The sequence below is a fragment of the Mycteria americana genome, chromosome 1 (genome assembly GCF_035582795.1).
Source record: "Mycteria americana isolate JAX WOST 10 ecotype Jacksonville Zoo and Gardens chromosome 1, USCA_MyAme_1.0, whole genome shotgun sequence".
NCBI classification, from domain to species: Eukaryota; Metazoa; Chordata; class Aves; order Ciconiiformes; family Ciconiidae; genus Mycteria; species Mycteria americana.
In genome coordinates this window covers 151,233,917-151,261,021 of record NC_134365.1, presented here as the reverse complement: position 1 = coordinate 151,261,021, position 27,105 = coordinate 151,233,917, and the positions used below count along the sequence as shown (strand labels likewise).

General features: G+C 45.4%; 1 long non-coding RNA gene across 1 annotated transcript; it reads left to right on the top strand.

The window, feature by feature from the left end:
• Positions 1-25,744, top strand: LOC142420533 (uncharacterized). Its single transcript, XR_012778767.1, has 3 exons — positions 1-233; positions 21,441-21,491; positions 25,602-25,744. It is a non-coding gene; the product is annotated as an uncharacterized LOC142420533 (long non-coding RNA).
• The last annotated feature ends 1,361 nt before the right edge of the window (positions 25,745-27,105 follow it).

Genomic DNA, 27,105 nt, shown 5'->3' with positions numbered 1-27,105 from the left:
AATGGGAGAAGCAGTTCTGAGCTCTGAACGCTCCCAGCCTCCCTTATGCCACCAGGTGATGAGCAAGCTTCACATCCTCCTGATTTCGGTTTCTTGCTCTTCAGCAGAAGCTTGAAGGAGGGAAGAGGAGTCAGGAGTCAGTTTTATTTCTTAAACAGGACATGCCAAGGGTGGAAATTCACATTACATGCAGGCAAGCTGGAAACAATAATTCTTGTTCACATGATTCAACAGTAAGTGCTCTCTTTATTCCCCCCCCCCCCCCTTCATTTGTGCAGTGTTTGTGCTGTGTTGCTTGGCAGCATTGCAAGGAACGGTTTCAGAATGACGGTGTACGTGGGAGAAGGAGCAAATAAGGCAAAGGATACAAGGAAAGGGACAGAGCTAAAGGAAAGAAGCCAAATCTGCACTTTAGATAAGCTGTCTCCAACATGGATCTCATTGTAGAATAGACCTCGTCTCCATTTTTAGAAAGGTGAATGCACAGGTCCAACAAGTTAAAAAACTGGTATTTTCCCCTGGTGTTTTCACTTAGCAGAAACTTCTCAAAGCTTGTTTTGCTTTCTTCAAGAGCAGCTTTTCAAGGACATGATTCATTTTGCTGAAAACGTTACAAATCTGACACATACTTTTATGGCGACTCGGTGAGGTTGCTTATCGATGCTCAAACACAAGTGGCGGGGAGGGGAAGGAGCGTGGTTAGCAGGCTGTGCCCCACTCGGAGGAGTCCTCCGGCCCCTCCAGGGGATTCTGTGCCTGGTAGGTTCCTCCTCTGGACTGCCCCATGACCTTTGCTGTATGTACCAGCCATTAACCTCAGAGATACGGTTATTAGGAAAGCTGGAGTAGAGGAGGCAAAAGAAAAAGCATAAGGAAAGCAGAGTGACCTTGATATACTGCTCTGAAGGAGCTACAGTTTAGGGCAGCTTTCAGAGGCACCCTAAGATGTGGGAGAAAATAGCCTGTGGCCCAGCTGGCCTTGGACAGAGCAGTCGCAGGCTGAGTCCTCATGTTCCTTGCATGTGTATCTACAGCAGTTAGGACCCAGAATTTTCTAGGTTTTCTGGAAAGGGATGGCATTAGTGACTTATGAAGAGGATGTTGCAATAACGTAACACTTCCTGTCTCATGGCACAGAAACCGAGTGCCTGGAGCATAGGCAGAAATCAGATGAAACATCCTAAAAGAAAACTATTCAAAGGCCTTAACTTGTAACTCTTAGCAAATATGAGCATGTGTGAGGTGAAATATGCAATGATTTATAAATTGGCAAAATCCACATAGCGCTTCACAGAAATGCAAGCTACATGTCTCTGACAAAGACTGTGTTTCTGGTCCTGGCTTTAAAGCATGTAGACACAATGTTTTTCTTCTTTAACCTCATTTTAGACATTTCTGAATGGATTTGGGTGACTTTCCTTTTTTAAAAACAAATTTAGATGACTATGAAGCATAGAATATCTCTGTCCAAAGGGATAACTTTAACAATATTAACAAAAGCTCACTCAGAAACTTATGGAATTCCTATCAACCCCATCCATGATACTACCTATTAATTACTATTGCTATTGTAACTCCCCTTCTGAAGTCTAATGCCAGCGAGTTATAACAGCTTGAAATAAAACTGGCCAAAACATGCTCTATTTACAAATCAGTTGCATATGAAAGATTGATGGGTTTTTCCCTGTGTTTTCATTGCAATGGCTACTTGAAAAACAGTCTTTGAAAAATGTTCCTAGGCAAGCCTGTGCTGAAGTAAGCTAGACGTGCTGAAGTAAGCTAGACAGCAATTCTGTTGCTTAAAAACCAGTTGTTTCATCCTGATAAGGCAAATAGTTGGAGCCTCCCACAGTGCTTTTGGGAACCTGCACTTGTTGCAATGTTGAAGTGGTCACTAGCTTTGTTCAGTAATAATGATTTTCAAAGAAGATTGATTAGATTAAAAATACTGTTTTATTGATTACAAATATATTTGAAAACCTAGAAAAAAGTAGACCACAGGGAAAGCAGCTCCTCACTGTAAGTGTAAGAGTAATTTTGCATGGAGGTCACCAGAACACTCTTTGAATTTCCCATTCAAGAGGTTTTCAGCCACAAGTGAAGCTACACAAAGGCAATAATGTCTTCTACATCAAATATAGGGCAATCAGTGCAGCACTAAAGCAGCTTAGACGGCAACTGGAACATTACTCAAAAGGTACCAGCACACTGTGCTTACACTTCTGTGGTTTGCCAGGCTTCCTGCCTCTCCCTGTAACACTCAGTAAAAGAAGAACTGTAATAGTGACAAAGAGTAACAGTAGCATCAGCACTTGCAGATGTCAGAAGTTTGTTTTCTATTGAAGAGGTGATTTAATTTTATCAATATTTTTTGTTCCACATTTTCAGATATTTGATAATATTCGGCTGTCTGGGTCAAACAGGATGCTAATGCCCTGGTTATCTACAACAGATACATGGTAGTTCACGTCTATGCTCTACTCTAGGTCAGGTCCACATGTGCAATATGAATGTGACCCATGTGAGGACTAGCAGCTGGGACCCATGGGCAGATGCTCCTTTTCATTCCTAAAGTCATATTTCTTGAGCATCCCCCATTCTGAAGAGATGGCAACCATCTGTAGTCCCTTGAGTTTCATGCATCTCACCTTTGCTTGGCCTTTCCTACTTTTTATTGTTTAGTAGATAGTAAGTCTCTTGATGCTAAGATACCTGAAATATGTAAGTTTTACTGGCAGATTTATGGTGTGCCCTTCTTTTCTTTGTCAGTGTTGTCAGCAGCTATAAAGAGCAAAAACTGCATTCAGCGCACAGTCCTGTCCTGACTGAATTTATAGCATGAACTCGCTATGTTAAAATAACTTGACTGCAGAGTCAGTGCTGGAAAAAAATGGTGGGGACCACCCCACTCCCACCACACCATGGCAAACGGGTGCCTGCCCGTGGGTGGGGTGCTACCACTGCTGCCCACCTTCCTCTGCTGGGCTTCAGGGCACCTCTGGGTTTCTCTATTGATGCAGGAAGGAGGACTGGCAAAAGAAGGCCCCAGGTAGATACACCACTGCCAGTGGCCCTTCACACCCAGGCGTCCCCTCGCTCTGTGGCACTATCCAGGCAACAGGGTCAGCATGAGCAGCCCAACTCAGCTGAAACTGCCTGCGGTGTGGAAGCAGGGTCCCTGGGGAGGGGGCTACAAGGGACACCCTAAAGTGAGAGCAAGCTGCTTGCAAGGGCAGACGGCTCCCTCCCTTGATCTTTCCTCCTCGAGTCTTGCCACCCAGGACCCCTAAGCTGAGACCACTGGCCCAGACCCTGGCAGGCAGTGCAATCCCATCTTCGGAGCAAGCATAAATTACAGGCCCAGCCTCTCTGATGGGAGAGACCTCCTCAACACATCTGAGGGGATCCTGACCATGACCCACAGGAGAGTCCAGCAGGCAGAACCAGCCATGGAGGTAACAGTCAGGCAAGGGGTCGATGCCACTGTGGAATTAGAAGGCACATTGATGTGTTTTCCCAAGAGTATCTAGACCATTAGTCTAATTCCTTTTTGAACCTGCTGATGCCGTCTGCCTCCACAACCACCTGTAGCAACCATTTCCAGAAGGTTGGTAGTGACTGTGCAAACTACTGTCTTTTTTTTTAAGCCAAGTGCCAGTTGCAATGACAGTCCTCTAATCTTAGTACTGTAAGATTTGGTGAATAAAAGTTCTACATTCATCTTACTCATGGCCTTCAAAATTTTATAAGCCCCAATAATATCTTTCTTCTCCCCCACCAGCCACCTTCTCTGTGAACCGAAAAGTTTCAGCCTTTTGTCTCCCTTCATGGGACAGCTGCATCATCCCCTTACTCATCATTTTGTGTAGTGCACCTGTATCTTGAAGTAAGGGTACCATACGATACTCAGTTGTTCAGACACTACTCTGCACAGGTGCCCCAAGGTTTTATATATTGGCAAAATGATGCTTTCTGTTTTATTCTCAATCCATTTAGCAAGGTCTTCTGGTTTCTACTGCACATTGAGGCGATTCCTTCAGAGAACTATCAATGATTAGTCCAGGATTTCTTTCTTGAGCTGTAAGTGCCAGTTCTGTGTTCAGAATCATGTAGGCATGGGCTAGATTGTTTTTATCTATATGCCTTATCTTACATCTACCTACATTGAGATTTATCTGCCTCCTTTTTGCCTACTTTCTCAGTCTTGTGACATGCACCTGGAGTTTCTTGTCACGGTCTCTATTTTCTTTGACCTCTAACCCCAGTCATAATCTCCTCTCATATGTAGTCTCATTCCCTCCTCCTCCTTCAAAACCGATGACTCCAGTCTCCCTGTCATTTCCATGTTTCTGGAGGCTCCCACAGTACAGCTCTCCATGAGCTCCTCCCCAGCTGCTGTCATTCCCACTCTCCACTGACCTCCTCCTTCAAACATCTTCACCACACCCTCCCTGTATTCTCACCAGTTCCCAGTTTCCTCTTTCCTAGTTCTTACACCCATTTCTTTTTCTCCCACTCCCTGTATACCCATCTCCTGCCAGACTCTCCCCACGTTGTTTCTTTCTTCCTACAAAAGTGGCTAATAGCAGTCTCCCTGTCTAGACAATCATCTCCATCTCTTTCAAAAACTTCTTCTCTTTATCAGGTTCTCTTTCCTACCCACTTTACCCATTTTCTGTTATTCCTCCAAGCCACTCACCAGAATATGAACCACATGCTCCTAATCTAACTTTAACGGGAGTTAGTCCACTTCTCAGTCTTATGCTCTATGTCCAGCCTGCCTCAGTTCTCCTACTCCCCAGGCACGTCCCTCAGCCTCTTCTCTGAGATGCATTATGTACTTCTTTTCTCCACTCCTTTCCCTCTGGCCCAGGTGGAGCCCCCTGTGCACTCGTGCAGCTTGATTCCTGCTGCCTGCTTACCAGCTGCAGGATAGGCACGGACAGCCAAGGACAGACAGGTTTCCCTCTCTCAGTATAGTGTCTAGTTTCATTGTAGGGTAGTAGAGTAAACACAGGGAATGTCCAATTTTTGTCCTAGACAGGAGGGTCCTATTGCTCCGCAGGCTTGTTCTGTCTGCTCAGAACTAACAGCCGCAAAGCAATGGAGCATGTTCAGTAAGGCTGCAATCTTCAGAGTTGTAGGTTGCTAAACCTCGGAAGACTCTCCTGAACACTGTATTGTGGAATTTTCCATTTTCTATAAAAGCAGGAATTTGACATTTAACATTTGACATCATCTCACCATATTTCTCAAATGTATTTTGTAAATGAGCTATCAACACTGAATATTTGATGGTATTTTAGTTTCAAAGTTCCTAATTTTTCATAATGATGAAAACAAGTGGGGCTGGATTAAACAAATTAGAAAGGGAGAATGGGAAGCCAAACCTGATGTAAAAAAGAAGAGGGGAAAAGGAGTACTTGGACTAGTAGAGAATTGAGGGTATGAGTGGAGAAATGCCATGTATGTGTAGCTTGATCAGAGAAGCAAAATAAAACACAGAAGAGAAATAGGCAAGAATAGACAGAAACAAAAAATTGTCTAAAGAAGTTACAGAAAAAGGTATCGTTGTAAAAAAAAAAAAGCCCAAACCCAAACGTTTAAAATTTCATATAAAGTAGCAGCTGAACATATAAAAGATGAAAAAAGGGACTTTTATTTTAAGATGATAAAAAGAAAAGGGGAAATAACTGAGGTAAAGAGGAGAAAAGCAAAACAGAAGGAAGCTGATGGATATAAAAGGAACATTAATGATTCTGGAGTATTTCAAGGTATTGCTGTAAAGTACGCAAGCTGTAACTTTCTGAGAAGCCGTCAAAGGACATGCTTGAAGAGGAAGTGAAGCATGTGCCTTTGTGGTTAGCTGACCCAATTAGTGATGGAAATTGACCTCATTTAGTAAGCAGGAGATATGCTTTTATAAATCACTGTCTTAAATATAATCAGTATTTTTACACATTTTAATGACATAGCTGTGCCGCCTTTGATGCTTGATTGTGCTTTCTATTGAAGATGGCTTGTTGGGGCATTCTTCTTATACATACTGCAAAGCAAGCCAGTATTTTTTAATAAGTGCTTACTTCACAAAGTCTTTAGTAAGAATAACAGACTGTGCTTTCATTAGGTGAAACACTTTGTGAAGTCCTTTGACTTACGGATCAGATTCATTGTTCATTTTGAGTAGGTCAGTCTTGAATAAACAGTTGAGCCAATTTCAAATTCAAATGTTTCCTTACTTTAATTTTACAAGAAATAGCTGTGAAGGATGGCATCACTTAGTCTGAAGCCAGGAGGAGAGTAAAAGTCCTCTCAAAAAGATGCAAAAGCTTTTCCTTTGTATACCAGTGAGCATAAGGTCAAAGTTCCATAATTAAAACATAAACCATGACAGTCATTTTAATCTAGAATTTTCTTCCAGAATTACAGCAAACCACATTAGACAATACTTTTAGGTAATTAAATGAGATCATTTTTGTACAATATAAAACCCAGCTGTTCAACAGGGAAGGGTGGTGTCCAGGCTATAATAGGCACTACTTAAATCATGCTGTGACATTGCCAGTACTCAACTGGTTTTGGCTAAACCTTGAAACGTGTGCCTGAAGTGTCTGTCATCATCCCATCCCTTATGCATCCTTTTCTTTCCCAACTTATCCTTTTCCTCTCTCTTTCATGCCTTCGAGTTTATTAACCCATGCATCACTTAGAATTTAGAAATCATAGAATCATGGAATGGTTTGGGTTGGAAGGGACCTTAAAGATCATCTAGTCCAACACCCCTGCCATGGGCAGGGACACCTTCCACTAGACCAGGTTGCTCAAAGCCCCATCCAGCCTGGCCTTGAACACTTCCAGGGATGGGGCATCCACAACTTCTCTGGGCAACTTGTTCCAGTGCCTCACCATCCTCATAGTGAAGAATTTCTTCCTTATATCTAATCTAAATCTACCCTCTCCCAGTTTAAAGCCATTACCCCTTATCCTATCAGTACATGCCCTTACTTATAAATCACTTAGATGTTAGAAATTGTCATTTTCACAGTATGAGTGTATCAAATTATGAGCAGCTAAGATTGTTTTGGATTTTCTTGAGATGGTGTTGGCTCTACCTCTCTGCGCTTCTCTCCCTCATTTCCAGGCAATTGGAAAAATATGTAACAATAAAGGGATGTGCTGGAGATTCCTGGTTTATCTCCTTGTTTCATGTGTGGCAAGGGAAAAAGAGAAGATGCTGCCAAACTGTCTTCCTCTGTTTTCAAGTTCTGCATATTTTTAGATTTGAACAATAGCATTGAGAGCAATTCCCTAGCTGCCTAAAAAATTGCCAGTGTGCCTAAATATTTCCCAAATTCTCACAACATTCACATCCCTTACAGGTATTTCTTTAGTCCTCTTACAGCTTCAGAATTGGGAAAGTGGCTTAGTGCTCCTTGTCCCCTCATGCTCCGCATCTGTGCCTCGACAAGGGGCCCTGGAGGGGCCCCCAAGTTGCCAGCTGAGTGGCACTCCCGGGCACATCTTTGCACCTTAGTGCCGCTGCCTCCATCAGGGCGTGCATCAGCTTGCCCTTCCCCATAATCTGCTTCAGCCTTGTGAGAGAAACAGAGGCCGCCTATGAAATACCGCATCTAATAGATGAGAATATTTGCACCTCTGAGCAGGTATTTGTATACACACCCTAAGAAGCTGAGCAAAAATCTCTGCTGTGCCTTGATAGCCCAATACTGGCAAAGTTGACTGTGCCTAGACTGCCTAATAAGGTCATCATATCCTTCATGACTGCTACAAAGGATGAACTTACTGTACATGAGAGAGATGGAGATCGCACTCATGTTGCTCCACGTGTAATTAATGGTGTGGCGTTTGGGGGTGGCTTTACGTTAGCAGTGTAGCACGCAGCACAAATTCTTTTTAGATGCAAAAACTTTTCTGCATCCCTACTTGGGAGTTACAGCTTTTTCCAACTGAAGGAGCATCAAGTTGCACGCTTCAAAGCTGCATTTCTTATCTTTTGCCATGTTCTTGCCCTGCCCCTTTATCTTTTCTGCCATAAGAAAATACAGCTTTCTCAACAAAATTGAAAACTACTCCATAGACCTGCATTCCTGTTACTGTTCACTCAACTCCTGCTCAGATTTTGGCTAACACACAGCTCATGCTAAGGCCCGATGTATGCTGGGAACAGTGCCACGAGGTCAAAGCGAGGGCAACATGTAGGCAAGATGTGGTGGCCAGGAAGGGCTAAAGGTCATTATGCAGCAACTGTCACCTGCAGCTTGCTCTGTCCTGCAGCCATCATCCTTTCATATCAGTTGTCTGGCAGAATCCAATAACTCATGGAAACTGTATAGACCAAACTTCCAGGCTGGAAGGTATAAATACATCAGCTTACCCCAAAAAAGCCTTGAAGTGGATCCCACAGCAGCTGCACTGCTGAGGCTTTCGTGCTTCCCAGTGTTATACAGAGGACGTCCACACCGTGACGGAGGAGGAAGGATGAGCACTCTCAGCATCGGCTAGGTAACGGTTTTGCTCATAGGTGCATGAGTTACAAGTTGTGAGTTATGAATTAGAAAACTTGTGAGTTAGAGACATCATGAATTAAGTGATGAATTAGTGAATTCCATGGTAGACTAGTCTGCACAAAGGGGAATGAGGCTTGTTTGTTGGGTTTCTTTTCTTTCCTAATGCTCATAAAATAAAGTTTAATTTACAGAGTACGTTGTCCTGTAAATTTGAGAGATCCAGATGGACCGTGACAATCCCCAGTTATCTCAGCACAAATAAATGAATAGGCCAGAGAACAGGTTGTCTGAGTTCTCTCTCCATGTGGCCAAACTAAATTCCAAAGGGTGTCCTCAAAAGGGGTGTCCTCAGCTTCACTTCTGACTGGGAAAAGTCCCTAGCCTGGGCTAGTGCCTGTACCACAGCAGGTATTTGCTAGCAGAGTGCTAGCTGGCACAAGCCAGAAGTGTGCCAGGGAGCATGCAGGTAGAAGAAGACGGTTGTGGGACAACACTTGTGCCTCTGCTGTGAACCCCTTTCATTCACAAGCACATAGGTAGGCTCCCTATCTCAAAACGGATTTCTGAACACCACCAGATAACCTTTCAAACAAAAGCTTTTACCTGAAATTCCTCCATATACAACAGAATAAAAAAGGAAGAGCAATAGGTGTGTACTGAATTTTTAAGATGTTTCTGTTTTTCTTTTTGAAGTTTGTTGATGCATGTCCAAAGGATTTTTAGAGGCTGATAAGCCATAGCAGCTGCAGCTATGGCCGTGCCCTTATTGCTATGAGCAGCAATTACACTCTGTGTTGCACCAGTAGAGAAAATAACAAACAGAAAAATGCAGTAAGCAACACAAATCAAAATAATAACCCCCGTGTGTTTCTTGCAGGCTAGTAATGAACCAGGATTCAGGTCACACTGCAGCCTGTTTAAAAATGGAGCAGGAAGGGAGTAATTTGGCTTAATCTGAAAAATGTCTGGAAGTGATAAAACTCCTGATGTCCTCCTCATCCCCTGCCAAGAGCTTCATACATCTTAAACAAGCACACACAGAACATGAAAAAGCCTTACTTGTTTGTGCTCCTTCAAAAGGAGGAATTTAGAAAAAATTCATTATCAATTCAGTTCCAAGCAATACACCAGATACTTTTGCTCTGCATGTGACATAATCTAATTCCCAAGTAAGCTGATTTCTTCCTCATGAAAATCGTTAAAAAAATCGTAAAAAAAAAAAAAAAAAGCAAAGCAAAACCAATGAATCCCTTTCCCAAAGAGATGGAAGAAATTTCATCATTCCTGGTCTGCTTCCACAGCCAGAGAGTACAGTAGTCTGATATTTTAATAGATTTGAATGAGATGTCATGTACAAAGCTGCTTCTGCACTATCAGAACTTTAACTTGGCATGCACATACAGCAGAAATAACAAGTCCAAGTCTGTAACAGAGGCGTTCAAGATACTGTATCTTGACTGATCTTGATTTCCCCAGTTAGATGCTGAAACAGCTATCTGAAATGAGTCACTGGACTGACTTGAGTTACTGCTTGAGATCAGGAAGATGAATGAAAGTTGGAGTTGGACTCTCCTCCAAGTCCAGTGCATTCCCAAGAGCTGTCAGCCAGGCACAGAGCAAACTCAGCTACCTACTGCCACAGCCAAACTCCCCTGTAAGTGCAGTAGTTCTGTCTTACAGGCTGAGCCAGAAATGTCATTTTCCCAAGAACAAAACTATCCCAGCATCTTTCAAAGACCCTGAGTTCCAGTCCATCAGTTGATTTGAACATTGCAAAGTAAACTCTCTCTAACTGTATGTACTTTTAACAAAAGCTTATAATACATAAACAGAAACTATAGCAGTAATACGGGTTTTAATATATAGTTTACATATTGAACTGTATATTTCACAGAATCACAGAATCACAGAATCATATAGGTTGGAAAAGACCTTTAAGATCATCGAGTCCAACCATAAACCTAACACTGCCAAAAACCATCACTACACCATGTCTCTAAGTACCTCATCCAAACGTCCTTTAAATACCTCCAGGGATGGCGACTCAACCACTTCCCTGGGCAGTCTGTTCCAATGCTTGATAACCCTCTCGGTGAAGTAAAATTTCCTCATATCCAGTCTAAACCTCCCCTGGCGCAACTTGAGGCCATTTCCTCTTGTCCTATCACTTGTTACCTGGGAGAAGAGACCGACCCCCACCTCTCTACAACCTCCTTTCAGGTAGTTGTAGAGAGCGATAAGGTCTCCCCTCAGCCTCCTTTTCTCCAGGCTAAACAGTCCCAGCTCCCTCAGCCGCTCCTCATAAGACTTCTGCTCCAGACCCTTCACCAGCTTCGTTGCCCTTCTCTGTACGCGCTCCAGCACCTCAATATCCCTCTTGTAGTGGGGGGCCCAAAACTGAACACAGTATTCGAGGTGCGGCCTCACCAGTGCCGAGTACAGGGGCACAATCACTTCCCTAGTCCTGCTGGCCACGCTATTTTTGATACAGGCCAGGATGCCATTGGCCTTCTTGGCCGCCTGGGCACACTGCTGGCTCATATTCAGGCGGCTGTCAACCAACACCCCCAGGTCCTTCTCTGCCAGGCAGCTTTCCAGCCACTCTTCCCCAAGCCTGTAGCGTTGCATGGGGTTGCTGTGGCCCAAGTGCAGGACCTTGCACTTGGCCTTGTTAAACCTCATACAATTCACCCCAGCCCATCGATCCAGCCTGTCCAGGTCCCTCTGCAGAGCCTGCCTACCCTCCAGCAGATCAACACTCCCACACAACTTGGTGTCGTCTGCAAACTTACTGAGAGTGCACTCGATCCCTTCGTCCAGATCATTGATAAAGATGTTAAACAGAACTGGCCCCAACACCGAGCCCTGGGGAACACCGCTTGTGACCGGCCGCCAACCGGAGTAAACTCCATTCACCACCACTCTCTGGGCCCGGCCGTCCAGCCAGTTCTTTACCCAGCGAAGAGTACACCCGTCCAAGCCATGAGCAGCCAGTTTCTCCAGGAGAATGCCGTGGGAAACCGTGTCAAAGGCTTTACTGAAGTCTAGATAGACAACATCCACAGACTTCCCCTCATCCACTAGGCGGGTCACCTTATCATAGAAGGAGATCAGGTTGGTCAAGCAGGACCTGCCTTTCCTGAACCCATGCTGGCTGGGCCTGATCCCCTGGTTATTCTCTACATGCCGTGTGATAGCACTCAGGATGATCTGCTCCATCAGCTTCCCCGGCACCGAGGTCAGGCTGACAGGCCTGTAGTTCCCCGGGTCCTCCTTCCGGCCCTTCTTGAAGATGGGTGTCACATTCGCTAATCTCCAGTCAGCAGGGACTTCCCCAGTTAGCCAGGACTGCTGGTAAATGATGGAAAGGGGCTTGGTGAGCACATCTGCCAGCTCCTTCAACACTCTCGGGTGGATCTCATCAGGCCCCATAGACTTGTGAGTGTCTAAGTGGTGCAGCAGGTCACTCACCATTTCCCCCTGGATCATGGGGGCTCCAGTCTGGTCCCCATCCCTATCTTCCAACTCCAGGGGCTGGGTACCCATAGAACATTCGGCCCTGCTAATAAAGACTGAGGCAAAGAAGGCATTAAGTACCTCAGCCTTTTCCTCATCCTTGGTCACTGTGTTTCCTCCCACATCTACTAGGGGCTGGAGATTCTCCTTAGCTCTCCTTTTGCTGCTAATGTATTTGAAGAAGTGTTTTTTGTTGTCTTTTATAGCAGCAGCCAGACTGAGCTCTAGCTCAGCTTTGGCCCTTCTAGTTTTCTCCCTGCACAGCCTCGCTACACCTTTGTAGTCCTCCTGAGTTGCCCGCCCCTTCTTCCAGAGGTCATAGACTCTCCTCTTTCTCCTCAGTTCGAGCCAGAGCTCTCTAGTCAGCCAGGCCGGTCTTCTTCCCCGCCGGCTCGTCTTTCGGCACCTGGGGACAGCCCGCTCTTGTGCCTTTAGGACTTCCTCCTTAAAGAATGTCCAGCCTTCCTGGACCCCTTTGCCCATAAGAGCTGCCTCCCAGGGGACTCTGTCGACCAGTCTCCTAAACAGGCTGAAGTCCGCCCTCTGGAAGTCTAAGGTGGCAGTTTTGCCGACCCCCCTCGCCGCTTCTCCACGTATCAAAAACTCTATCATTTCATGATCGCTCTGCCCAAGACGGCCTCCAACCATCACATCACTCACCAGTCCTTCTCTGTTGGTGAACAAGAGGTCCAGCGGGGCACCTTCCCTCGTTGGCTCACTCACCAGCTGCGTCAGGAAGTTATCTGCCACACGCTCCAGGAACCTCCTGGACTGTTTCCTCTCTGCTGTATTGTATTTCCAGCAGACATCTGGCAGGTTGAAGTCCCCCACAAGAACAAGGGCTAGCGATCGTGAGGCTTCTCCCAGCTGCTTATAGAATAGTTCATCTGTCCCCTCATCCTGGCTGGGGGGTCTGTAACAGACTCCCACCACAATATCTGCCTTGTTGGCCTTCCCCCTGATTCTGACCCACAGACACTCCACCCTATCATCACCATCATTGAGCTCTAAACTATCCAGACTCTCCCTGACGTATAGGGCTACCCCACCACCTCTCCTGCCTCGCCTATCCCTCCTGAAGAGTTTATAGCCATCCATCGCTGCACTCCAGTTGTGCGAGTCATCCCACCATGTTTCTGTGATGGCCACCATATCATAGTTTTCCTGACGTACAATGGCTTCCAACTCCTCCTGCTTGTTGCCCATGCTGCGTGCATTGGTGTAGAGGCACTTCAGCTGGGGTGTCGTCCGTGCCTCCTTCATAGAAGAACACCCCTTGCGTGCTTTGAGGCATTTCACTGGTGTTTCCCTCTTGGCTCCCGTTGCCTCAGTATCCCCTGGCTTAACTCCGCTCGACTTCGGCTGTGCCCAAGCGTACCCCGTGCATCTCGAGGACTCAGGCCGACTGTCCTCACTGTCAGCCGCTCCCTCCAACCATGGCACGTCGCCCCTCAGCTTCTCTCGGGCAAGCCTGATATTATCCCCCTCCCCCTTCGAGTCTAGTTTAAAGCTCTGTCAATGAGCCCTGCAAGTTCCTGTGCAAAGATTCTCTTTCCCCTTTGAGAAAGATGAATCCCATCGGATGCCAGCAAACCCGGTGCGGCGTAGGCCATTCCGTTGTCAAAAAAACCAAATCCGTGGCGATGACACCAGCCACGGAGCCATGCATTAATAGATTGGGCATCTCTGTTCCTTCTGGTGTCACTGCCCACCACTGGAAGGAGAGAAGAGAAAATAACCTGCGCTCCTGAGTTTCTTACTAGCCGTCCCAAGGCCCTCAAGTCTCTTTTGATCACCCTAGGACTTCGCGTTGCAGTATCATCGCCCCCCACATGGAAGAGCAGTAGGGGGTAATAGTCCGAGGGCCGTACCAGACTAGGGAGTACCCTCGTGACATCCTTCACGCGGGCTCCAGGGAGGCAGCAGACTTCCCTAAGAGGAGGGTCTGGCCGGCATATCGGACCCTCGGTTCCCTTCAGAAAGGAGTCACCCACAACTATAACCCTTCTTTTCTTCCTCGTGGAGGTGGTGGTAAGACGAGAGGTACGTTCTTCTGACCTGGGCGACACCTCTGGTGTAGATAGACTGTCGTCCCCATCCTCCACTGACTGTCCTTCCACCTCCAGGGCCTCATACCTGTTGTGTAGAGGCACCTGGGGGGGCGAGGCGGGCAAGGAGGGCCTTCGCCTGCCGCCACGAGCGCAGACTCGCCTCCATTCACTCTCCTCCTCTGAGCTGCTGCCTTCAGCCCGGCGGGGGGGGGACAGAGGATCCCCTTGATCGTGGGTTCTTACTGGCGGCTGCTGCTGCTCTTGTTCCCGTCTCAGGGGGGGCAGAGCCTGGCACCACCAGTCGATCTCCTTTTCAGCCTCCCTGATGCTCCTTAATCTTTCCACCTCCTCCCGTAGCTCTGCCACCATGCAAAGCAAGTCATCCACCTGGTCGCACCTCACGCAGCTGTCCACACGGCTGCCATGCGTGACCAGCGAGATGCCCAGGCACTCCCTGCAGCCCGAGACCTGGGTGGCGGCATGTTTTCCCGGCAGCTCCGTCTGGGTAGCCATTTAAATACAGCCTAAGTATTTAAATACAGCCTAAGCAAGATTTACAGGGAAAAAACATATCAGATCATTTTAAGCACTTTTTTTTTAAATCTGCCCCATTTATTCAATTTCCTGTGACACTGTGTTTCAGACTTATTTAGGAGTTTCCTTGCTAAAGGTTAAAAATAACTCAGGGTGATGGCTAGACTCCCTTTGATTACACAGGGGAGAGAGAGGCTCTGAAAGATGATAGGCAGGCAGGCAGCCTTCTGGCATTCAGAAGAAAACAGTAATCTCAAGAAGTGCAAGTACAGAGTGTACAGTCACTTCAGGACTTGCAGGGGTTGCATCTCCGCCCCCACGCCTGTGAATCCAGGTGAACTGAAGAACTAACAAAATCCCAGAAAAAACCCTATTGGAAATTAGTGGAGAATTCCGCAGGGCGCTACGCTTCTGATTTTGTAACACTCCATCTCATTTCTTTTCTTTCATGTCTTAAGTACATTTAGTACTTCGTCTGATCTCTTCTGACTTCATCCAAAGATTCAGGGTTTTCCTTCTGAAAACATGGGGCATCATTCAGCAAAAAGAAGCCCTTGCTGCTCTGCCATGCCCATGAATTCCCTAGAGCCTGCATGCATGGGTGTTGCTCACAGAAGCCCCCGCTGAAGAAGACAGTGAAGGAGAAATTTTTTTATGCTATTTTCAGCTTCTTTCCCATTTTAAGCTGACCTTTGAACACTTTTTCTATCCTCCTAGCTAAAAAATCATGGTTTTAGTCTCTCCCTCCCCCAGACTTTGTTCAGGATTCAGATTTGGAGTTTGCTGTTGGACAGCATGTGCTTGAAGTTCTCTGATTATTCATCCTTGAAGCTCTTCCATCCTCTTTCACAATCCTGGTTCTGCAGCGTATGAACCGGAAAATATATTCAGAGGCACATGGTGGGAGCACTCGGTGCTTAGGAGTCCTTAAGGGCTCTCTTTCGTTCTGCCTCCAGTTCCAGCAGGATATATACACTTACAAGAGCATCATAGCATTCCTCCCACGTCCTGTTAACACCCTGTGTCCTCAAATCTGTGTCTGCTGAATGGCCCTGTGGTCACAACGTCTCTGACCTCTGCCAGCTGTCCACCCCAAGCCTGGAAGCCCTACTGAATGGCGGACTCTGGGACTCAACATCATCCCTTTTGTAGCTCTTGTATTTTACCCATTTTTGGCAGAGCTTGAGCACAGAAGACTACTTTCTGCAGTCCCACAGTTCTGTGTCGTACGTTATGCCTCTCCTTCAGAAAAGAGAGCTGGGACAGACAGGTAGACTCTTAGAAGAGCTCTGCAGGAAAATGTAGCAAACACTATAATCATGCTTTCAACTGTATGGTCATATGCCACACAGCATGTAGAAACTGTTGCACAAGTAGCAAGGCATCAAATATATGGCAATAGCTCGTGGAGCTCAGACTGTTAAGAAGGAACCACAAAGTCTATACAGGTAACAAGGCGGAGACAAGGTCTGTCTCGAAAGGTCAGCCATCAGCCTTAGGAATGTTTGATGTCTACAGGCCACTGTACAGATTTTCTTAGACAAGCCCACAGACTCAGTATCCCTTCTCTAATATATCTCCCTGCCAGGTGTCAGCTCTATAAAACCGGAAGATAGTAAGTCAGGTCAACAGTGCTCTCTGGAGCCATCGGTTCCTGCAATAGATACCCTCTCCGTCATTTGCAGGAAATGCCTATAGCTCTTAGGATGCCAAATCCTACTGGGTTAAGGCGGACCATTTGTTCTGCCTTTTCTCTGTTCTGCAGCCAATTCCTGCTGACTCTGACAACAGTTTCAGTGCTGCAGGCATTCTAGTTTTCTGCTTTCAACAAATACTAGTAGATGACAACCTGTGCTTTTGAGCCTGCTGTTCCGCAACACAGCATTGTTGAGCAGTCTCGTTTCACAGGCTTGCAAAAGTTGCTTCCCTGTTTTGATGCAATTTTCTGTGAGCCCACTGGGTCAAAATAGTGATCGGTAGTAGTGGTCGGTCTAAAGCTCTGCTTTCCCGCAAAGTGTTCAAGCACAACAACCATCAAACTTCAGCTAATTGTTAAGAAGTTATATAGCAGATAATTAAATTATATCTGGAATGCACAACCACATTTAATCTATAGTTCAAGAATAAATCTAATAAACTACCTAATAAAACTCACTGAAAGAGGATTTGGAGCTGTGAGCAAAACAGTTTCTTACACAAAGCACTCTGCGGTCAGGAAATAAGACTTTATTTGCAAAACATGAACAAACAGAAGAGTATCAAACCATCATCAATCTCTCCTCCAGATAGAGACAACCCACAGGATGCTGAGTTTGGTTAACCAAGTAGGTCAAAAAAGCAACACAAGTGAGAGATTGTACAGGTTATTTTTGGAATTTCAAGAGATAAAGTGAAATTAAGTCCCCCCAAACTGGAATGGAAAATGGAACTGGAAACCCCATGAGGTGGCTCAAACATTACCATCATTCTGTGCTGTGTGTTCCTGTGGGGATGGCAGCATTTCTTTCTGCACATGGCTTTTACAATATAATTTTATAAGGTAAAGATATCACAGTAATGGGACCACATAAGCCACAGAAAGAAAAAAAAAAAGGTTTGTTGAAACAGAAACGCTTTGTGCAATGTGGCAACTGAGAGCACATTACAGCCATAAACATTTAAAGTTTCCTGAGCAATGTGGGCTGACTCTTGTGGAGAAGACCACAATTTGTGAAAATTACTTTAAACCTAGCTTCCAACCACTTTTGTCTTCCCTCTGCCTCCCATTATTGTTTTACATTGGTTTTGTGAAGGCCCCTATAGCTTATTGCCTCTAGTCCTGAGGTTTCAGCACCCGAGAGCTGAGTAGGTGCCTGTGGTCCAGCAACAGGTCCAGACATGCTTTGAACCCATATCAAGGAGACACCCCAGTACATGGTAAGGACCCCCATCCCTTGTTTTCTGTGGAAAATAAACGTCCCTTTGAGGGCTAAAGTGATACTCTTCTTTTATTCAGATTCACAATACAAATGCCTAGAAATCCACAACTAAAGGGAGTGACACAGCACGTGCCTCCTTTGAGTCTAGAGAGAGGCTGAAAAGGTTGGTTAGTTAAGAGTTCAAGTAGAATAATAGAATCGTAGAAGGCTTTGGATTGGAAGGGACCTTTACAGGCCATCTAGTCCAAACCCCCTGCAAGAGCAGGGACATCTTTCACTAGATCAGGTTGCTCAGAGCCCCACCCAACCTGACCTTGAATGTTTCCAGGGATGGGGCCTCCGCTGCCTCTCTGGGCAACCTGTTCCAGTGCCTCACCACCCTCACTGTAAAAAATGTCTTTCTTAAATCCAGTCTAAATCTGCCCTCCCGTAGTTTAAAACCATTGCTCCTTGTCCCGTCACAACAGGCCTTGCTAAAATGTCTGTCCCTGTCTTTCCTATAGGCCCCCTTTAAGTACTGGAAGGCTGCTGTAAGGTCTTCCCGCAGCCTTCTCTTCTCCAGGCTGAACAACCCCAACTCTCTCAGCCTGGCCTCGTAGGAGAGGTGCTCCAGCCCTCGGATCACCTTTGTGGCCCTCCTCTGGACCCGCTCCAACAGCTCCATGTCCTCCCTGTGCTGAGGACCCCAGGGCTGGATGCAGCACTGCAGGTCGGGTCTCAGCAGAGCGGAGCAGAGGGGCAGAATCACCTCCCTCCACCTGCTGGCCACGCTGCTTTTGATGCAGCCCAGGATACGGTTGGCCTTCTGGGCTGCAAGCACACATTGTCAGTTCATGTCCAGCTTTTCATCCACCAGTACCCCCAAGTCCTTCTCCACAGCGCTGCTCTCGATCACATCATCCCCTAGCCTGTATTGAAACCAAGGATTGCCCTGACCCAGGTGCAGGACCCTGCAGTTGGCCTTGTTGAACCTCATGAGGTTCACATGAACCCATTTCTCAAGCTTGTCCAGGTCCCTCTGGGTGGCATCCCGTCCTTCTGGCATGTCAACTGCACCACTCAGCTTGGTGTCATCTGCAAACTTGCTGAGGGTGCACTCAATCTCGCTGTCAATGTCATTGATGAAAATAGTGAACAGCACTGGTCCCAGTACGGATCCCTGAGGGACACCACTCGTCACTGATCTCCATCTGGACATTGAGCCGTTGACCACTACCCTCTGGATGGAACCATCCAACCAATTCCTTATCCACTGAACAGTCCACCCATCAAATCCGTATCTCTCCAATTTAGAGAGAGGGATGTTGTGGGGGACATTGTCAAAGGCCTTACAGAAATCCAGATAGACAACATCCATAGCTCTTCCCTTGTCCACTGATGTAGTCACTCCATCATCAAAGGCCATTAGGTTGGTCAGGCAGGACTCGCCCTTGGTGAAGCCATGCTGGCTGTCTCAAATCACCTCCCTGCCCTCCATGTGCCTTAGCATAGCTTCTAGGAGGATCTGTTCCATGATCTTCCCAGGCACAGAGGTGAGGCTGACAGATCGGTAGTTCCCAGGGTCCTCCTGTCTACCCTTTGTAAAAATGGGCACAATTTTTCCCTTCTTCCAGTCACCAGGGACTTCACCTGACTGCCATGACTTTTCAAATATCATGGAGAGTGGCTTGGCAGCTATGTCAGCCAATTCCCTCAGGACTTTAGGATGCATCTCATCAGGTCCCATAGACTTATTTATGTTCAGGTTCCCCAGGTGGTCACAAACCTGATCTTCCCTTACAGTGGGAGGGGCTTTACCCCCCTGGTCCCCAACATGTTGTCCATTGACTCGGGAGGGGTGAGGAGAGCGGTTACCAGAGAAGACTGAAGCAAAAAGTTGTTGAGTACCTCAGCCTTCTCCTCGTCTGTTGATTCACCATTCTTGTTCATCAGTGGAGGTATGCTTTCTTTAACTTTCCTTTTCTGGTTGATATACCTGTAGAAGCCCTTCTTGTTATTCTTTGCATCCCTTGCCAAGTTCAGCTCCAGCTGGGCGTTGCCCTTCCTGACTCCATCCCTACACAAGCGGGCAGTGTCCCTATACTCTTCCCAGGTTACCTGCCCCTGCTTCCACTGCCTGTGCAGTTCCCTCTTGCTCCTTAGTTTGACCAGCAGGTCTTGACTCAGCCATGCTGGTCTCTTCCCTTCCTTGCCTGATTTCCTACATCTGGGGACTGAGAGCTCTTGCACTTTATGGAAAGCATCCTTAAAGCTCTGCCAGCTCTGTTCTGCTCCCCTGTCCCTGAGGACCGTTTCCCAGGGGGTCCTACTGAACTCCTTGAAGACCTGGAATTTTGCTTTCCTAAAATTTAGCGTCCTGACTATATTCCTCGCCTGTGCCACATCCCTCAGGACTGTGAACTCCACCAATGCATGATCACTGCAGCCTAGACTGCCTCCAATCTTGACATCACTGATGAGCTCACTTGCATTGGTGGCCATCAGGTCCAGTATTGCATCCCGTTGAGTAGGGGTGTGTATTACCTGGGTTAAGAAGTTATCCTCAATGCACTCCAGGAGTCTCCTGGATTGCCTACAGCTTGCCATGTTACTTTTCCAGCAGATGTCGGGGTGGTTGAAGTCCCCCAGTAGGACAAGAGCCTGCGAGTGTGAAGCCTCCTGTAGCTGGAGGAAGAAGGCTTCATCAGTAGGGTCTCCTTGATCAGGTGGCCTGTAGTAGACACCAACCACAAGGTTCCCTTTGTTGCCTCGGTCTCTAATTCTTACCCATAAGCTTTCGACCTGCTCGTGGCTATTCTTCAGAGACAGCTCTTCACACCCTATCCATTTCTTGATATAGAGGGCAAAGTAGCTGGCCAAATTGTGGTTATTATACTATGTGAAGTATTTCACACATTCACTCTTACTGTGGATAACTTGATAGGGACTGAGAACCAGAATATAAAGTTTTAATTGCTTGTGAGTTTGAACTTGTATTGGCAGTATCATGGGATTGTTCCGTGCATTTTAATAACACAGCTGTGAGGTTATGCTACAATGATAATTTAAACATAGTAATGTGTTTATAGTTAAAGGAAAACAACAGAGTAAATCTGTGCTGACAGAAGGTGAGCTATGTGAACTCATGCACCCCTGCAGCTCTGGGCTACCTGGTGCATGACTTGGGGTTTAAAATGGTGCAGTTAATATTAAATCTTTCCCATAACATGGTTTCTGTTACACCTGTGGGTCAGCCTGTCCTACGTCTATGAAAGACCACGGGTCTCTTGAATCTGTTGCTCACTAGGGTACTGCTTCTAATTTTAGAAAGAAGGGTTGACTCATGTCTTGTTTGGTTGCCACTGTGCAGATGTACAAAAACCCCATTAACAGCTTCCATGTATGTGTTCAGAGTGATGATCTTAGCAAAGGACCTGGCCAGCAGCTGTCATTACTTGGAGGTGACAATTTTACCCCAGCAAATATCGGGGGTATATTTGGTATCATTCACACTGTTCGTGTATTTATCAGGTATTCATACCTCAGTATGGTAGACTATCTTTAGTCTGCCTTTCCCCATTCACAAGTCATGCACATTCCTTTAAGCCAATTAGCTGTATATGCCTGTTATGATGCCTTCAGTGATGAGAAATCATTGGAGAATATAAATTCAATTCTATATCTATATTTATGGCTCACAGGTTTCATCCCAAGTCTATGATGAGGAGAACTCTCCTGTCTTCCAACAGCTCTGGTTTAGCTCCTAACCAGGAGTCAGAGGACATTGTAAAAGCTTATTAGCTTAGAAACACTCACAAAAATGTCAAATATTTGACTAATGTTACCTAATGCATTTTATCACAAGCAGAACAGGATCTATATCCTCACTTCATTGTTTCTTTCTTGTGTGACAGGGCTAACTTCTAGTGAAGAATGCAGAGCTGTGGCTGGTCCTTTAAAATAAGGTAATGACCAACTCCATGACAAAAGCCCTTTCATTTGGTAAAGATTAAAGTGCCCTGTGCACAAACTTGTGCAGTCCAGATATTGAAGCATGCAGGTAGCATGCTGTCTCACTTTTGTGACTCCTAAAAATTATTGCTGTGTTTGGGGAAGAGCCAAAGCAGAAGAGAAAGCACTGTCTGGATGATAATCCTTTCATTATGCTGCATCATTTACTGCTTGTATCCTTCAGGAAGTCCAAACAGGAAGCTAAGCCAGCCGTGTCTCTAAGGAGCCCCAGAAGACAGCAGAACATAAGACTTTGCTATGTTATGATAATCAGGAAGCAGCACATTACATTGTTTTAACCTCATTCTCTTAGTTGTCCACTGAATAACTGAGCGAGAGTCTTTTTTAGGCACAGACTCGTGGCATTAATATTTAATGTAGATTGGAACCCTTTTCATACCTTCTCTCCACTGCGCTGCCTTCTCACTTTCCTTTATGTTGATATGCACAGAGCGGGCATTATCTGATCTCATGCTGATTCTGTATCTGTTTCTAGTGAAGCTAATCCTCATTTTTTCCAGCAGTCACTGATTAAATCATTGACCTGCATTTGTTCTGCGTAGTAGCTTATGGGATAACAAAAGAGAAGCACTTAAAAATTGTCACTTGCTAGAGCCAATGTGGCAGAAGAACAGACATATAAGGCCAAATCTAGGGGCCATACAGCCCCTGAGACAATCTCTTGTCTCTGACTATGGCCAGCTGCAGGCACTTGTAAAAATATTAGCTGAACAAGGCTAATGAGAGTTTGTCTGTATTTCTTATACTCTCCTATTTTCCAGTAATAGCGTTTCAGGCATCCCGTCAGCAAAAGGTCATGCCCATATTCAGTAGTTACTAATTAACTTTCCCTCCATAGCTCTGTCTAGACCCTTTTTAAACTTCTTATCTTTCTTGCCTCCACAACATCCCATGGAAATGACTTGCACATTAATCACTAAACACTAACCGCACGCTGTGATTAAAAAGGAACACTCCACTGCTTTTTCTGTCTGCCACTCAATAATTTAGCTAGGCACCCTTCTCTCTAATTATGTGAGAAAGAATGAACACATCTTTTCCTGCTCACTTTCTCCATTACCGTTCATGACTCAGAGGATCCTCTCAGCATTTCCAAGCTGAAGACCCTTCTAGCAAAGCCACCCCACACCACCAATCATCTGTGACACCCTCCTTGGTGCTATATTTTGTTCGTGATGGGAGGACGAGAACTATATCCTCTTTTCAAGATGCTGGTATGCCTGCTTTGATGCAGCCACCTAATGTTATTTGATGTACCTAACCCTCCACTGAATCTTGACCTTTTTAGTGCTGTTCACCATTCCTTTCCTAACAATACCAGATAGCCCATCTGACAGACTGCTGCTCATCACTGAGCTGATGCTTTCAGAGAACTAGTGACAGTGATATCAACGTGCCTTTCCTAAACACAGACAGCTGATGAAGAGCCGGCTGTTGGTACGGCTAACACTGTTCTTCCACAAGCACAAAAAGGCTCTGTCTTTTTCCACACTAAATTTAAATCTCATTTCATCAGACGGTTCTGTGAGAAGATTTAATAAGACCCTTCCATAGGTCTTACAGCATGTTTTAATGTGTTTGACTAGCCTAAATAATTCTGTATCACACACAAAGTCTGTCACCTCGCCTTTTTGAGAGCAACAAGCTAGAAGTCCCAGATCCCAGCACAGATGTCAGTAGGATCCCTCTGAGAGCTCTCCTGGCAGGTTAGCAGCACCAGTGACCTGAATCAGTGTAAGTCAGACAGTGTGATATGCCATCATATTTTACTTAACAGCACTCAGAGGAAATTGCAGACTAAAGTACTCCTATCAACAGTGGGAGGGAAAGAGGATGCCGGTCTCTTCTCTCCCTTGTAGGAGTCTGGTGCTATCATTCAAGAAGAAAAGTGGTTCCAGCCTAGAAGTGATAGGACTTTGCAGTTTGTCTCAGGTTCAGATGGAGATCAACACCCTGTTACTTTACAGACGATGGAAGAAATTCTTGCTAAACTGAAGAAAAAAAGGGGGTAACATGCAATATCGGAAGCATCACGGAAATCGCATTCCCATGGCATTTCTGGAGCTCAGTGACCAGCATGATAATTAAGCCATTCTGGTGTGAATTGCATTCATCCTGCAGCTGACTTATATAAAAGTGCCAGGCTTGATGTTGCAAGAAGCACCAGTGTTTCACACTGTGACACGCTGAAGCTGCTCCTAGCCTGTGCCAGCTAGGATGTTCCAGCTATTACAATCTATGAATGAATTCTCAAACTGAAGAGGCCAAGTGAGTTGTGAAAATATTGCTCTTTCTTGTTGCCTTATCAGTACAGAGAGGAAATCCAAACAGATCTGTGGCAAGCTACACATTCCAATAATTCCTTGAACTTGGACATGAACTGCAAGAGCAACTACCAGAGAATTATCTGAATTAGTTCAAAAGGCCTGCAGACTCTCACTCCAAAATCCAAAGAATTTATGAGGAAACAAAAACCATCCTTTCAGCAAAGATACCAAAAAGCTGGATATTTCTTTTCTTAGCACATTGGGTTGAAGATTAAATCTTCCCGAGTTTTTCACCACAAAGCCTAAAGAACATCCTAGCTCCTGCAGAAAAGCCAAAACTGCAGTGGTGAGAGAGATTCAATCTCATACTTCACTTGCTTTGGGACAAAGAATTCAGCCTGGCTCTCCCATGTCCCAGGCTAAGGTTCTTCCTGGAAATTATTTTGGCCAAAATTAATTTATTTTTTAAAGAAATTTAGGTGTTAATAAATTGGCATTTTCCAGTGACTAAAGCTTGAATCAAGAAACCTCTGTTCTTCTCCAATTACACTGGCCTCTCCCATAGTGAAGAAAAACTTGCCATCTTATTTTATGAAGTTGCCTAATTAAGTAATTTCCTTTCTCTCTCTTTATTTTTAAAGCACTTGCAGTCAGAACAGCTTTAATTTGAGCCTGACTGTAGCAATATTTACCCATTGCACTACATACGTAGCCAAAAATTATCCTAACTGCTTAAGCACTGACACCAGCTTCTCCTACCTTAGCAGAGCCTGTTAAAACCAGAAAGTCTTCTCTGTGTTTTTACTGTTTATTTCATTTGACAGTGACATACAAAAGAGAAAAAATGTACTGAGGGCTGATCTGCTTCTTCCAATATGAATTATCAGGACCTTAAATGAGCCACAACAAAACCAAAGCTCTGGTTTGTGGTACACAAGCCCATGTCATGGCAGGTAAAGCCTACCTGGAGCAGCAATCACCTGTCCTTAAGGAAGAAAGCTTTCATTCTCTTGCTTAGCTACAACCTTCATGTAGTAGGAACTTAACAGTTAAGTATTTCAAGGGCTGGTAAGGAAAAGTGGGAAGCTGCCAAACCCACATTTATGGGAGCATAAATGAAGTGAAGTGAAGTGAAGGCTTGCTTTTCTGCGATCTTATTGTCACATATCCCATTCATACTCATAATCTGCCAAGAGGGCGATTCTCATTGTGCGTATGCATGCGGGATAAGAGCCTGAAGTTAGTGGGAGCTTTGCCCTTATTTTGAGTGCGAATAGGATTGTACCCCATTGTATGCCTCGAGTATCATTCATCCCTAAAAACTGTATGCTCCATTCAGGTTCAGTGTGGCATCTGCTCACGTGTCATACCAGTGACTGGGAGCAAGATTTACTTTCCAGTAACTGACTGCATATGCTAATTATTGGGACAAACCTTTAGACCCCTCCTACGCAAGAACTGCTTCAGCAAGCTGTTCTCCAGCATGCGTCCTATTTGTTCTGAGCCTTTTGTGCAAGAGTTTTGGGCAAATGGATTTACTGAAAAAGGCATCTGCAAGGCTTCCGTATCATTCTCAGAAACAGTTGTTTAAAGGAAGAGTTGTCACATGTCACAACCAAATGCTCTTTAGGAAAATTCCCCCCCCAAAAATGTTATTTGCTTTTTTTCCTTCACTTTTGAAAGCCAGGCTCATTGCACGGTTCCTCTTCACACAAGAAAGTGCTATGTATTCCAGTGAAGCGTGCATGTCTTTCACACGGCTTCTTTTACTTACAGACCTGATCTGCTTCTGACTAAAGTTATTGGAAAGGCTCCCATCACCTGCAGGGAGATGCTGATGGAAAACTGGAGAACGACTAGAGTTTTAAACAGGTTTGAAGAGACCCAGAAATATGTGTATCTGTATAAAGGCATATCAGTTTCTCTCTTGCTTCATATTCTGTGAAGTTCGGAAGGCAACCCTGATGCCGCTTGGGATATTAACGCAGCAGAAATAATGAGTAACTGTGAGACCGCTCAAGTGCAATTACTAGTGTATATAGATCTTGTGCAAACTGCAGCCCACAATAACAATCCACAAATGCTCTTGAGAATCTCAGGCTTAGCTGGAAACATGTGCACAGTTTCTGCTAAAGACATTTCCACTGGTTTTCAGGAAGCCAAAATTCCCAGCCCTTATTCACTGCATGTCTTTCCTGACCTGGTTCTTTTAAAGCCCTTTCACTTCTGAGGTCAAGTTATCCACTGAGCTCATATACCCGCAGAGCCCTTAATCTGAAGAGAAGTGGCATTGAAGCTAGGACAGTACTAAGAAACAAAAACCCTAGGGGGCTAAGTGAAAACCTATAGTTCACCATATACTGATCATGTTGCTACCAACCTGTCTTCCTTTCTTCCAGGCATTGCCCTCTTCCAGAATCACAGCTCTGGGCATAAGTTTCTAAACTTTTGTTTCATTCCACACTAAATCCTGTTTTGCTTTTGGACAGGGCTGGTTTTGTTCTGCCTGGCCAGATCTAGCACAGTTTGAACAGTACCATCTCACAAGTATTTCATTAGGTACTACTACCAAAGCTGTCAAAGTGGTATGTCCCTGTCTCGGAGCCTTCAAAAGTAATGCAGCTTCTGAAAAAAAACAGCCCAAGAGGCTTCTGAGCTGTGCCAGGACAGGGTAGAGCAGTGCTTGAATGACAGGCACATTTTGGTCAACAGCAATCAGCAGACTAAGGATGGACTGAAAGGGCGGCTGTGTGCACTTAGGAATAGAGGCAAGCTGTCAGAAAGGAAGAAGGAGCTTCTCATCTCAGTGTGTTTCAGGTTTGAGCCAATTAGTCTCAGGCCAAATTCCCACTGAACAGTTAGTCTTCAGCCAAATTACTACTGAACAATCTTTCTGCATGAACAATCTTTCTGCATGATGTCTTATGTCACAGTTCTATTTTTTTAAGAGAAAACTTGATGAAAACTCTGGGATCTTCCCCAGCACAGTCCATTGCCATCTGCATCGCCTAGTCAAAACCTGCTCTGTCCTCTCACACCTTGTTCTTTCCACTGCTGCTGGCGGGGATGGCATCGCATCACACTCAGCTGCTAATCACTGCAAATTTCACCTAGCCTTTGACTAATCCTTAGAGGCATTTCAGCCCCATGTAACTCAACCCGGCTGGATGCCAAGCCAGGTACTTGCAGCCGGTATGTTTATGGTATGTTCAGCAAGGATGCGCAGGGAAAGTGTATGCGGACAGGAGGAGGTTTCGCTCTCCCTGGAGGCTCCATCTCC